The following is a 12,106-nucleotide window of genomic DNA, read 5'->3' as shown; positions in this document are numbered from 1 at the left end:
CAGTCCGGGCTTTCTTTTCATGTCTGATTTACATACAAGGCATCAGCCATGATGTATAAATGATGAATTCATATTTATTGTTTCCTGGATCAGATTGATGGACAGCTAATGAAAGCACAACTCCGCCATGGGCATCTGTAAGAATACAGTGTGAAGAGGTGAAATCCACGTGGAGACCTGTATGATTTAAGTAAATTGGTAAGAATAATTTGCAGCTGACCCAAAAACCGATGAATATTATATAGCACTTTCACAGCGCCCTTATCGCCTTGCATAAGCTCTTGGTATTATGTATGAAATATCTTTTTAGTTATTAAATTATGAAGTTGTCTTTTGGGAAGCTGTAGATTATTTGGCACTGATACTGATTCGGGATATCAAAATGTTTTATCTCAGGCCAAGTGCTCAGGTTCCCCTTCTAAAATCCAGCACAAGTCTCTATGGACAAACCAACTCATATTCCACTGTCTGGCTCTACATCAAAGAACTGGTCGATGGCTGATGTGATTTAAGAATCCTTATTACAGTGTGTTTGATTGGTAACAGTAACACACTGGAGGAGGTTCAGGCCAGTTCTGTGTGAGTTAGAATAATCAGAAAAAATATCTTCTGACAAAATAAAAAATATATATATAACAATACCTCAAAAGTAGAATTGAATGCAGTTTGATTGGTAGCTTTGCTGCTGATGACTTTTCCATGATCATTCCAGTTCTGGGAGACTTGACAAGCAAAGACATGGGCTGGAACAGTCAACTGTATTCACATGATTATAAAAAGAACAGGAAGAGATACAAGTGGAGTGTATATATATATAGACTGTACACAAAGGTGAACAAAATGCCTTTTTACATCCTCACACTATCCAGAAAAGAAGCTAGAATATCCTGGATACAAACGCTGCCATCTTGCATATCTGAAGCCAGAGTCTGCTCTGCAGCGATAGGGGATAGAGTTGCGTGGGAGAGGTCCCATCGGAACACACTCTCAATCAATTGCAATTTGGGCACAGCTAATTACAACCAAACTTACTGGGAAAAAAAAATCACACTTTAACACCAGTGTGAGAAGAATTACTCACGACAAGTACTAAACTGTAGTACTGCAGCCAGCCACCAGGTGGGGATCGAGACGCTTTGGTTTCACTTTTGGGGAGCTGTCATGTTGTCCATCTTCATATACAGTCTAAGGTCTACGGTTCTTTATAGCAATTATTAGGGATGTCACAATACCAAATGATACCATAATTCTCGATACCCAATTCGGTACCACGGCAAAAAACGAAACAATAAATCCCATTAACTTTAACACACTACTTTATGAAAATATTTGAAAAACAACAGTGGCTATGTAGCCTTCAAGAAACAAATAAAAAGAAAAGACTATCAACATAAAACAGAAGCGTGGCACGTGGGAACATTTTGAGATTTCAGTTATCAGGTATAAAGAAAAACAATAGAGGCTGCCCACGCAATGTATTAAAACATACACACACACCTATGTACTCGAGTACAAGCCCCCCCGACATCGGTCAACAAGTGATTCTGCTCCACTCCAATCTCCGTTTCATCACAATCTGCGGGAGGAACCTCTTTCCCATCCGAGTGTCTGCTTCCCATCGACTTGATACCAAAATATCGGTTCTTGCGACATCCCAAGCAATATATAGCAGCTATATATTTTTGGCCACTAGGGTACAACAGAGAAATGCTGTAAGAAAAATGGGATTGTTTCTTTAAACTGTTTCGTATTTACAAAAACAACTAATAAATATATTGCAGATTTGCGTTTCTGCCCACTTGATGACTTTAAGTCCAATATTTTCCTTTATAGGCTACCGGACTCATGATTGGGTGTCTTCAGCATTGTGTCCCGCACACAGACATTTCTGTTGGATCCCTTGTGTTTGTAAATGCAATTTGGAGAAGCGGCAGGCAAATAGAATTAGAACTAGAACTACAATTCGCAGAGGCTAACACGGAATGTAAATACATTGCATAAATGACTCTTTGAAAAATAAATAATGAAAAAAAAATTATTAATTGTATTTTTTAAAAATGGCTTTTGTACAATATAAGTAAATTGTAATTCAGAGCTGTTAGCCACATGCAGTCAGTTGACAGTGTGGTTCATATGTGATTAATCATGTAAATGTGATTCATTTCCTGCTGAACACTGAACGTGCTATGCTAAAACAGCATATATACACAACACAGTATCAAGCTGAATTGCTCCCAGGAATCAGGGGGAAAATGGTGGCTTCAACTTTCCATTTAGTAAAACCATCATTTTCTGTTCAGAGTACATGCCACAACAAAGAAGTATCTCCATCCCTGTGGCAGAAAGAAAGAAAAAAAAACCTTGACATATGTAATACAACATATATTTGCTGACGTCCATTCCAGTTTTTTTTCCAGCTCTTTTTCCACAACATAGTCATTGATAAGCTTTGCAGTCACATCAAAATCAGCCTCGTCAGTGTCCTGCTCGGCTTTCTCTGCTGCCACGACTCTTCTCCATTAGACCCGCTAATGGAGCCTCACTGAGCCTGGCGTGTGTGTTGATTCCTCTCATGACTCAAATCGATATGGCAATAATATGAGCTCCCCTGATTGTAGACGGTCAATTAGTGCGCGTCTGGCAGATGCAGCAGTTGCATTTGTCAACTGTCTCAGAGAGTGAAAGGCCCGGGGCTGTTTAACAATTCATGGCCCCAATCATAACATTTAACTCTTCCCTACTCTGGACTGGGTAACTTTGTCTGCTGGTGCTAATTGGCTGAAACCAGAGCCCGGGCTGCCTCCTCCGCTGCCGACTTGCCTGCCAACAGCGCCGGGGACAGATGTAGCAGCACATTCATGTTAGGTCGCATTTTCTCGCGCACACATTTCACATACTGAGATGTCCCACGTTCAGATGAATAAAAAGTCAGTGGCTGGTAGGGTGGAAGCTTGTTATAAATTCATGAAGCAATGTTGAGGACTGTACCATATGTACCAGCCGATGTACGGTGAGAGCACAGTCGAGTCAGGTGGGAGGGCTGTAAGAGCTCCGTGCATCATTCAGTAAGATCGGACGGAGAGATCAGAGAGCCACGAAGAAGAACAGATGTAGGAGAAACATGGGGCAAAGCACTTAGCATGGATATTTCAGTGTAGATACCACTTACCCTTTGAGGGTCACAGGGGAGCTGGAGCCGCTCCCAACTGACACTGGGCAGGAAGAGGGGTTCACCCTTGCCATTCTTCACAGCCCTGACATGTAAGCTGGTGTCAGACATGAACTCCAGGACATGCACAAGACCACGACTTTTGTCCAGGGATTGCCTTTCATATATGAAGAACTCTGTCTGGTCCAATGCGTTCACAACAACAGAAACACCTCTGGAGCATTCAGGCTAGGGGTGAAGCAGGTGGCGGGACATACGGTATTAATTCAGATCACATGTTGTTATTTTGAAGCACATTGACGTTGAGCGGTATCACCAAAAGTTCTCAAATCTCGTTGTTTTTCCGAGATGACATCGTCATCGGTTTCTTCTACATGTATGGCTCCTTTTTTCCATCCTGACTTTTTGCAGTTTCGAGTCTTAGAAATGTCACCAAGGCACTCACTCTCTCGGTTGAATCCTCCATTCGGACGTAATTCTGTGTTTTTACGAGGGGGCTGGAAGGAAATACTCTGGAGATTGTCCAGAGCCTCTGACTCGGACCTCAAGACAATTTCAGAAGATTATCTGGAGTTCAGTTCATGTCTGAAAGCGGTTATAGAGACAAATGTCCCTTCACAGTCACATTCAAACCTACAGGCAATGAGTACAAGTTAATGCAGTCCCCAATTAACCTAAGCTGCATGTGTTGGGACTGTGGGAGGACGCTGGAGTACCTGGAGAAAACCCACACAGACAGGGGGAGAACATGAAAACTCCACAGAGATAGGCCAGGTGACAGGTTTAAACTTTCTTGCTGTGAGGTGCTAACCACTGTACCACCGTTCCGCCCACTGACAGGCTCCATTAGTAGTTTTTTGTATCTGTAACCCTGCAGAGCATTGTTTCACATTACTCTTTATTTCAGTGTAAATTCACTCTAAAGTTTTTGCTAAAATGCCTCTCCCCGGTAATAACAAATGAAGACAACCCTGTCAACTCTCTGCCCCCCACACACAGACAGAGACACTGTAAACACACACACACAAGACATACCAATTAGCTTGATGAAGCTAATTAAAAAAGTTGTCGAGCTACAGTATGAGTGACGACTTCAGTAGCAGCAACGGAAATGTCATATGAAATAAAGACTTCTTGCCTCGTGAATTTCCTGATGGTCAAGACCATGGTCGTCTGAGCCATTTGAATGGCTGGTATGAGAGAGACAGCCGAGGGGTAGGAGAGAGAATGAAAGTATCTGATTATTAGATGATGTGGTAGTTTAGGGGTTTAGTTACTGCATAGGTTTTTCAGTTTTCTCTGATAATCCCAACCGGTCGAGGCAGATGACAGCCCACAGAGGTTCTTCTCGAGCTTTCGTCCAGTAAATTTTCTCTCCACAGCCGCTAAAATACCTGCTCAATGTAGGAACTCTTGAGTTTCTCTGTAATTTTGTGAGGTCTCAACCTTGTGGTACAAATAAAAGTGAATTGAATTTGAAAATAGACTCACACCTTTGATTAGAGGGTGGTAACCTTTTTAAATATATGCCAATGTCATGATGTAGAGACAAACAGTTGACTCTATGTAAACATTGGTCCTGAGAGGTCCAATACGATCTGAAACACTGTCGGTCTGTTTTAAGACAGGTTCAACCAATAAACATAAATGATTTTTTACTTAATTGGTAATAAATGTAATGTTAAAACAAGCATTAATGTATTTAAGAGTCATTATTTTGTTTACAACTCAAAAAACACATTTAGTTGTGCACTCTCTCTTTAATATTAATTGTCTTGACCACACTTCCTGAAAACCACACCGATATGCATATATAATCTCATTTGCACATACTGTATATGCTCCAGCAACACACTACACCACAGTTGGATGGGTATCTAGGTGTCCGTGTAGGTACAAGTTTCAAGTGGAGCACATGTCCTGCAAAACAACTTAATCTCTGCTCCCCTAAGCTCTTTCCCTCCTGCTCCCCCAAGCATACCACTAATCACTAATAGATATCCTACCCATTATTCACATCGTACTGTTATTGCCTCGGATTTAATCACAACTCCCCCGCAGCCCTTCTATCAATATTCCTCAGTCTATTTCTAATTCTCCCATTTCCCCTATTCCCCATACCATGAGAGTCAGAAGCCACCCGGGGTCACTTGTACAATCTGCTTACTTTACAGGAAAGAAAAGGCCTGGGGTTGATTCATCTGAATATCAGAAGCCCCGAAATGATATAGTTAAAAAAAATGTTGGTCTCTCAAGCACAGCCAGATATTTTGGGGCTGACTGAGTATTGGCTAAAGAAAACCGATACTTTTATAGCATTGGATATGTACAATGTGCACAGGATAGATAGAAATGGAAGGAAGAAGGGTCTCTCTGTCACTGTTGTAAATGCAACTACTGTCCCGAGATGCTTTGAATTTCTTGAGCACCAAATAGTTAAATTATTGTAATGGGGATCTACAGAACTCCATCGGTTTAATCTGACACCTTTGACAAACAGACATGTGAGTGAATGAATGTGGCTTGTCGTGAAAAAGCCCTTTTAGTGGTAAATAAGACGAGAAAAGCTCCGGATAAATGCAGTCGATTTTACCAAGTAGGAACAGACCCAGCCTTTCAATGATTAGCAGAAAGTGGGTTGTTGCAGTTTGAAAGATTGTCTCGGATTATAAAGATCGAAAGTTATCTACAGACATGCTGCCGCTGCCCCCATTCTTAAGCCCTCAGATTTGTATTATCATGCCACCCTCAAATTGATGTCTAAAGCAGGGGTGGATTTCGCGGGGGGGGGGACTGGGAGGTCCTGACCCCCCCATCTTGGGGGTTGACATCTAATTGCAAAAATAACTATACAGTTTTATATAGTGGAATAATATGCATTGCAAGCATGTGTGATAATTAAAGATGTAACATAAAGCGTTTTTTATTTTTTTTTTAAAGACTGAACCCCCCCTCTCATTGGCCTCACATTGGTGTGGTCCACAGCCCATCCCACACAAACACATGCTCTCTCAGAGCAACATTCAGCACTCAGTGTTGACTGACTTCCTGTTGAATGGTGAATCTAACCCGGGCCACAGCTGCGTCTTCTAAAACCCATGTAGGGCAGTGGGTCTATCCACAATTAAACTGGACATAACTCAGTGACTCTTTGAGGACATTTAGGGCTGAGCACTCAGACCCTCTATTTAATCAGCTTAATATTCTTACAGTTTTTAACAATAATATCAAACTTTCCAAGACTCTGCATGTGTGCTTCCCATGCATTTTAAAGTTTTATTTTTTGTATGTACATAGGCTAACTATAATACGAGACATGCAAATGGTTACACCTCCCAATGTTCTGCATTGTAGTGTCGATTCTCTATTAGATTTAAAGGGGCTCAGTTATGGAGCAGGTATATTTAATATGCATATCAGACTAACTGTTGTATTAGCCCATTGAATTTGACACAAAAAGAGATAAAATAATTCATATATGAGTGTCATTGCCATTATATAAAAACGAATTTGAGGCCACCAGAATCATAGCCTATTTTTCAGTTTGTACAATTTCAGTAACTGGCAGTAATTAGCATCGGTTCCTCTGTGAACAAGGGTTTGACAGTACAGGAACCATTGTGACTCATAAAGCAAACTGCTGCTGGAAAGGGACGGTACGTTACAGAGACTTACTACTGTTACAACTCTCCCTGCTGTGTTTCAACAGAACCTAACCATTGGGGATCAGGCTCAGGACCTGTTATACCTACACCATTCTTCACACTCACCATCAACAGCACCAGTCTTTCCTGTGGAGTCTTAACTACCCTGGCATCCCCATATCCAAGGATCTTAAATGGTTCATCAGCATGAGCTTTAACCAAGACGGAACATTTCCTACGTGCAGGGAACTGTGCAGCTGCATGGAAGTCTTTCAAATGTGCTGCCTCATACCCACTTCAAACAGTGAGTGGAGGCTAATCGTGTTAATGTCTTGCTTGTGGACAATCGAGGAAAGATTCATCGTAGCTACATTGATGCCAACAGTGATGTCTTGATGCAGGAACCAGCTTGCCTACCTTCCTAGGTCTTCTTGAAACTTGTTGGACATGGACTTTACTTTTTACCCTGAGCTTGTGCTTCCTTTAAAATGCTTATAACACAGATGAGGGAAATGAACAGTGGCGGAGAAGGTACTTAAACATTTTACTTAAGGTCAAATAAAAATAAATTGACAAAGATGTTCTCTAGTAAAAGTAAAGTGCCACATCCACCTTTCTACTTAAGTAGATATACTTTTAAATATACCTAAAGTATTGAAAGTAAGGGTACAACTTGCTGAGTGTAGCCTATTCCCTAATGCAATGGTGAATGGACTTTCTTTATATAGCTGTTTTCCAGTCTTATCAACCACTCAAAGTGCTTTACAGTACAAGTCACATTTCCTCATTCAGACATACATTCATACAGCACTTCTATACACAGCACTTTTACAGCACACACCTTTCAAGCACTGTCGGCACAGACATCAGGGGCAGTTTGGGGCTCACTATCTTTCCCAATAAGGACACTTGGTGTGTCTTTGCCAGAGCAAAGTGTTCACTTTGCTCTCATTGAGGGATGTTACCTGCCCACTCTGATTGGATCAGTGGACCAATTCCCCATTCGTCATTGATTACTTTCAAAAGATATTTAAGACAGTGTTGACATTAGATGCAATGCTTTGCAAAAATGTAGTGGAGTAGACGGTACAGATATTTACTGTAGTGGAGTACTGTAACTAATTGAAAAATGCACTGAAGTACGGTAATGAAGTAAAAGTGTCATGATTATGGCTTTGGACTACTTATTCTCGCCTCTTTCATGAAGAGTGTTTTCAGTTTTGATTATGACCTCCTTGTGTTTCGTGCCTATCCCTGTGTTTATGTGTGTATTCGACCCGTACCTGTGTTTCATGGTGTCCCACTCTGTTTCTTTCTGTGTTTAGATTTGTTTTCTCCCTGTGTTCTGTTTCCTGTTTTATTTTTCTAGTTTCTGCTCCTTGTGTTTTCCAATCTTCACTACCTGTCTTTGTCCTGTTTCCCGCCCCTTGTGATTGTCTCTGCACCAGTGTTCCATTGCCCCTGCCTTCCCTGTGTATATAAGTCTCTGTGCTTCCCTTTGTCCGTGTTGGTTCGTCGTCATTTATGCCTCGTCATTCGTGCTTGTCATTCCTCTGCACCATCTCCTTCTCTCGTGAGTTCCCAGTGTTTTTCCGAGTGTGATCTATGTTTTTCAGTTTAGGCTTCTGAGATCTCCTTCTAGTTGTTTTTTTCCGTAAGGTGATTTTGCCATTAAAAGGACACTTTTTGTTAAAACATTTCTGTCTCTGGATCTTGGGTCCACCTGCTCCTCACAAAACCCTGACAAGAAGACCCAGAGGTTATACAACCAGGCTACTCAGGCACGCAAAGTGTGAGGTCAACAAGTTGTTTGAATCCTCCAGGGAATAAACTACCAATACAATTACTAACACAATGTGTTCCAGTAATCTCATTCGGTGTCACCTTTTCACAGCAGCTCTCGCAGCCTAACTCAATGTGAAAACAAAATTTCCAGGAGACTCAGAAGGATGCTAAGGAGATAAAAGCTCACAAAATGATCACAGTCTATAGGATAAACAACAATAGACCTTAAAACTGAGAAAAGATCAACTTCCTCCAAAACGTTTTGATTCATTAACTTAAAATATCAAGAAAATAAATATTCACAACTGAAAAAAAAACTGTCTTCATGGTGTAAATCAAGTTGCTGACTTCCTCCCAGTGCGTCATATGTATCCAGATATTGAGATAGTAAGAGAGAGAAAGTGGAGCTCCACTTTAGAAACCATTGATCCCATAGGACTTCATGAAAAAGTGTTTTTATTGAAGTTTATAAATTAAAACAGCTTGGGAATTAAAAATATCTGGTTGTTTATCCTAATTAAACTTTTTTTTCTTTTTCAAAAAGCTTTATTTGGGGAATTAATTCCCTTCCTTGACACTATGATCGGACTGTCTGCTGCATTCCTAACTGGGCACTTGACTTCGACTGAAAATAACTCAATTAGATAATTGTAACTGTTAATTAATGTAAAATGTCCTAATTTATTTCAAGTATTAAAGCTTAAACTTTATTTTTCTTAATCGATTGTCTCCTTAACTTAATTAATAAAATGTTAATATCATGGCTCTTACCGTATCCTCACCTTAATCTGTGATCTTCTTTCCCAAAGCCCAACCATTTGTTATTTTTCTAGCTTAATTAACCTCTTGCCTGAACCTTATTATCCCCCTCTCAAAAAACAAACAAAACTGAATTGATGCAATAAAAAAATACATAAATGGGGTTGAATTATCTCTAGGAGTTACGTGACTGAATCGGAGAGAACAATTAGCAATATGATGATAAAAACCAGTTGCCATATATATATATATCTTTATTTTTTGTTTTATTTTCTTTCATTTTGCTCCCGTGACCCAACATTATCTTCCACTCTGCAATAAAAAACGTATGATCAGTGGTGTAATCTCCAGCACTTGGATCTCTCAGGATGAGAAAAGTGATAAGGATATTTTCTGATGAGGTGATGAGAAGATTGTTGAAAAACCAGTGCTGCACTATGATGTTCTCTAGATTATAATTGAATTTACATTTTATAAAGGGAAGGTTTAAAAATGTCTGGTTTTGAAATGAATGTCAAGAGCAGACTCTTTTTGTTTAGGGGGGGCGGGGGGGCATCTAACTTTAGGGTCATCTGGAATATCTGAAAATCTAAAACCCACTTTACCAGAAGGTCAGAGACTGAAATAAGTAAACCACAGTATATCACTGTATCCTTACATAATGAGGTCATCTAAATGGTTGAGGGGATTTTTAACGAGGAAGATGCTAATTCAATCAATCCAACTTTGTTTGTATATCAGTTTTCATGCAAAAAATGTAACACAAACTGCTTTAGAGTAAAATAATATTACCCCCCCCCAACCCTCCACCCATCTACATCCATGCACACAGCAAAATAATAACAGGAGCTGAGCCACAGCTCTGATAAATATCCATTTACCGCAGTTATATTCAACAAAAGCCTTTTCTTTAAGTATGGTATTATGCAATAATGCGTACAAACGACCGATAAGGAGCGGAGATTTAGTTGTTATAGCTGAAGCTTTCAAAGCCTCTATATCAGCTACTGCATTTAACAGTCGCGTCAGCTGGGAGATTAAAGCAGGAAAGATTTTGTGCCTGTCACACCACCTCAAATGCGCCGCAACAGCCCTGCTGCCTCCAACAAACATCTAAACTCATCCAGACGACAAGGCCAGCTTGTTGTTTTCCTGGCTGCCTTCTGAAGACAGTCTTTCCACTCCACACCACCTGCCGTCTCTACCCTTTCAGCACCCTACGTGTCATAATTGCTTCTTTTTTTTGCTATTTGCCTTGTCAAAACAATTTCTCACCCGTTTGCCCTTGCAAAGAATTAACAAGGAGACAACTCATTTATAACCATAAGCAGCAATTATATGCTGGGAGGGGTTTTGAAAACGGAACATATTTGTTATTCTGCATCGTTGTTATTATTTTCTCTCTTACTGCATCCTGCAATTGGCATAATCAGTTAATTACAGTCCTCCAGTGCTCATATTGTCACCATGATGTTTCCTGCTTTGGGTATTAAATTGGTCTGACTTGTCGTTGGAGGATCTTTTATAATATCTCACGAAAAAAGTATTCAATGCACACGCACACACAAATCATATGTGGCCTATATTTGAGTGCAATGATTTAAGAATGTTCTCTAAACATCGGTGTGAATGCCAAGATCACGCTCCCAAACCAAATGTAGTTACTTGTTAGCGACCATAATTGAATCTACTGTATGTGTGTGTTTTTTGCTACAGTGAAGAATTGAGATGAGTTCTGTGACAGAGCCACAGCCATCGCCCCGGGGAGCTGCCGACTCTGAAACACATTCAAATAACTTCTTTAAGATGGTGCGCCACATATTTTCTTTTGTGCATTCATATTGTGAAACAACATTATCACAGATAATTAAATTTGCATAGGTTCAGACTAAGTGCACCATACAATCTACAACAGCTGAAAAGGGGAAATTCACTAATAAATGCAGATTCAGTTTAAATCTCTGGCAAGGCAGCTGCTTTTTAAACACACTGAATAATTTGGATCCAACATGGCAGCATTGCTCGACATAGTCTGCCGGTCCAAAAAACACAAGCAGTCATATATCAGCCAAGTTCCAGACCTCTGAATCTCTGCTCACACACGTCTCCATTCTGATTCATACTGGCACAATGCCTCTTTTAAATATGCCCTGTTTGGAATGGGCTGTGGGCTTGGCCTGTGGAAATGCTGGTTGCAGTTTTGTTTCTGAAACTATAAAAGTGACCTGCAGTAACTGAGCCTGCTGCAGGAGTTAGTTCACCGAACGCTGAACCTGCACCAGGAGCTGTTCACTTGTTTATTCAAAGTTGGGTGAAGCTCGACAAAGTACGCAGAACTCTGAACTGGAGAATCAGCCGTCGTTGCCATTGTCTGGAACACGCTGTTGCCGTGATCGACAACGTCACTTGCGTTGAAGAGTCCCAGCCACACTGCTGCAGATCACTGGTTGCTTGTTCAAATGTTATAAATATTTAAAATACCGCCTGTCTAAATCACACTAAATAGGACATAACACTGTCTTGGGCATGTGAGGTCTATAAGATAAGCTGCCAGTTTGTAATGGGCTGTTTTCTTGGCCTGTGATTAATGCCCCGGAGCTACTTCAGCATTATTCTTGTCTTTAGTGAGTCCTCCTCACACAGTTCTGCAATATACTGACACTTTTTATTGTTTGCGTGCTGGACATTATCTGCAATGAAGATTTTACAGTCAATGAAGCTGAATTTACTTTATTACTGTTCACGTGTG

The sequence above is a fragment of the Hippoglossus hippoglossus genome, chromosome 19, assembly GCF_009819705.1.
Source record: "Hippoglossus hippoglossus isolate fHipHip1 chromosome 19, fHipHip1.pri, whole genome shotgun sequence".
NCBI lineage: Eukaryota > Metazoa > Chordata > Actinopteri > Pleuronectiformes > Pleuronectidae > Hippoglossus > Hippoglossus hippoglossus.
Note: the sequence above shows the minus strand (reverse complement) of the source record.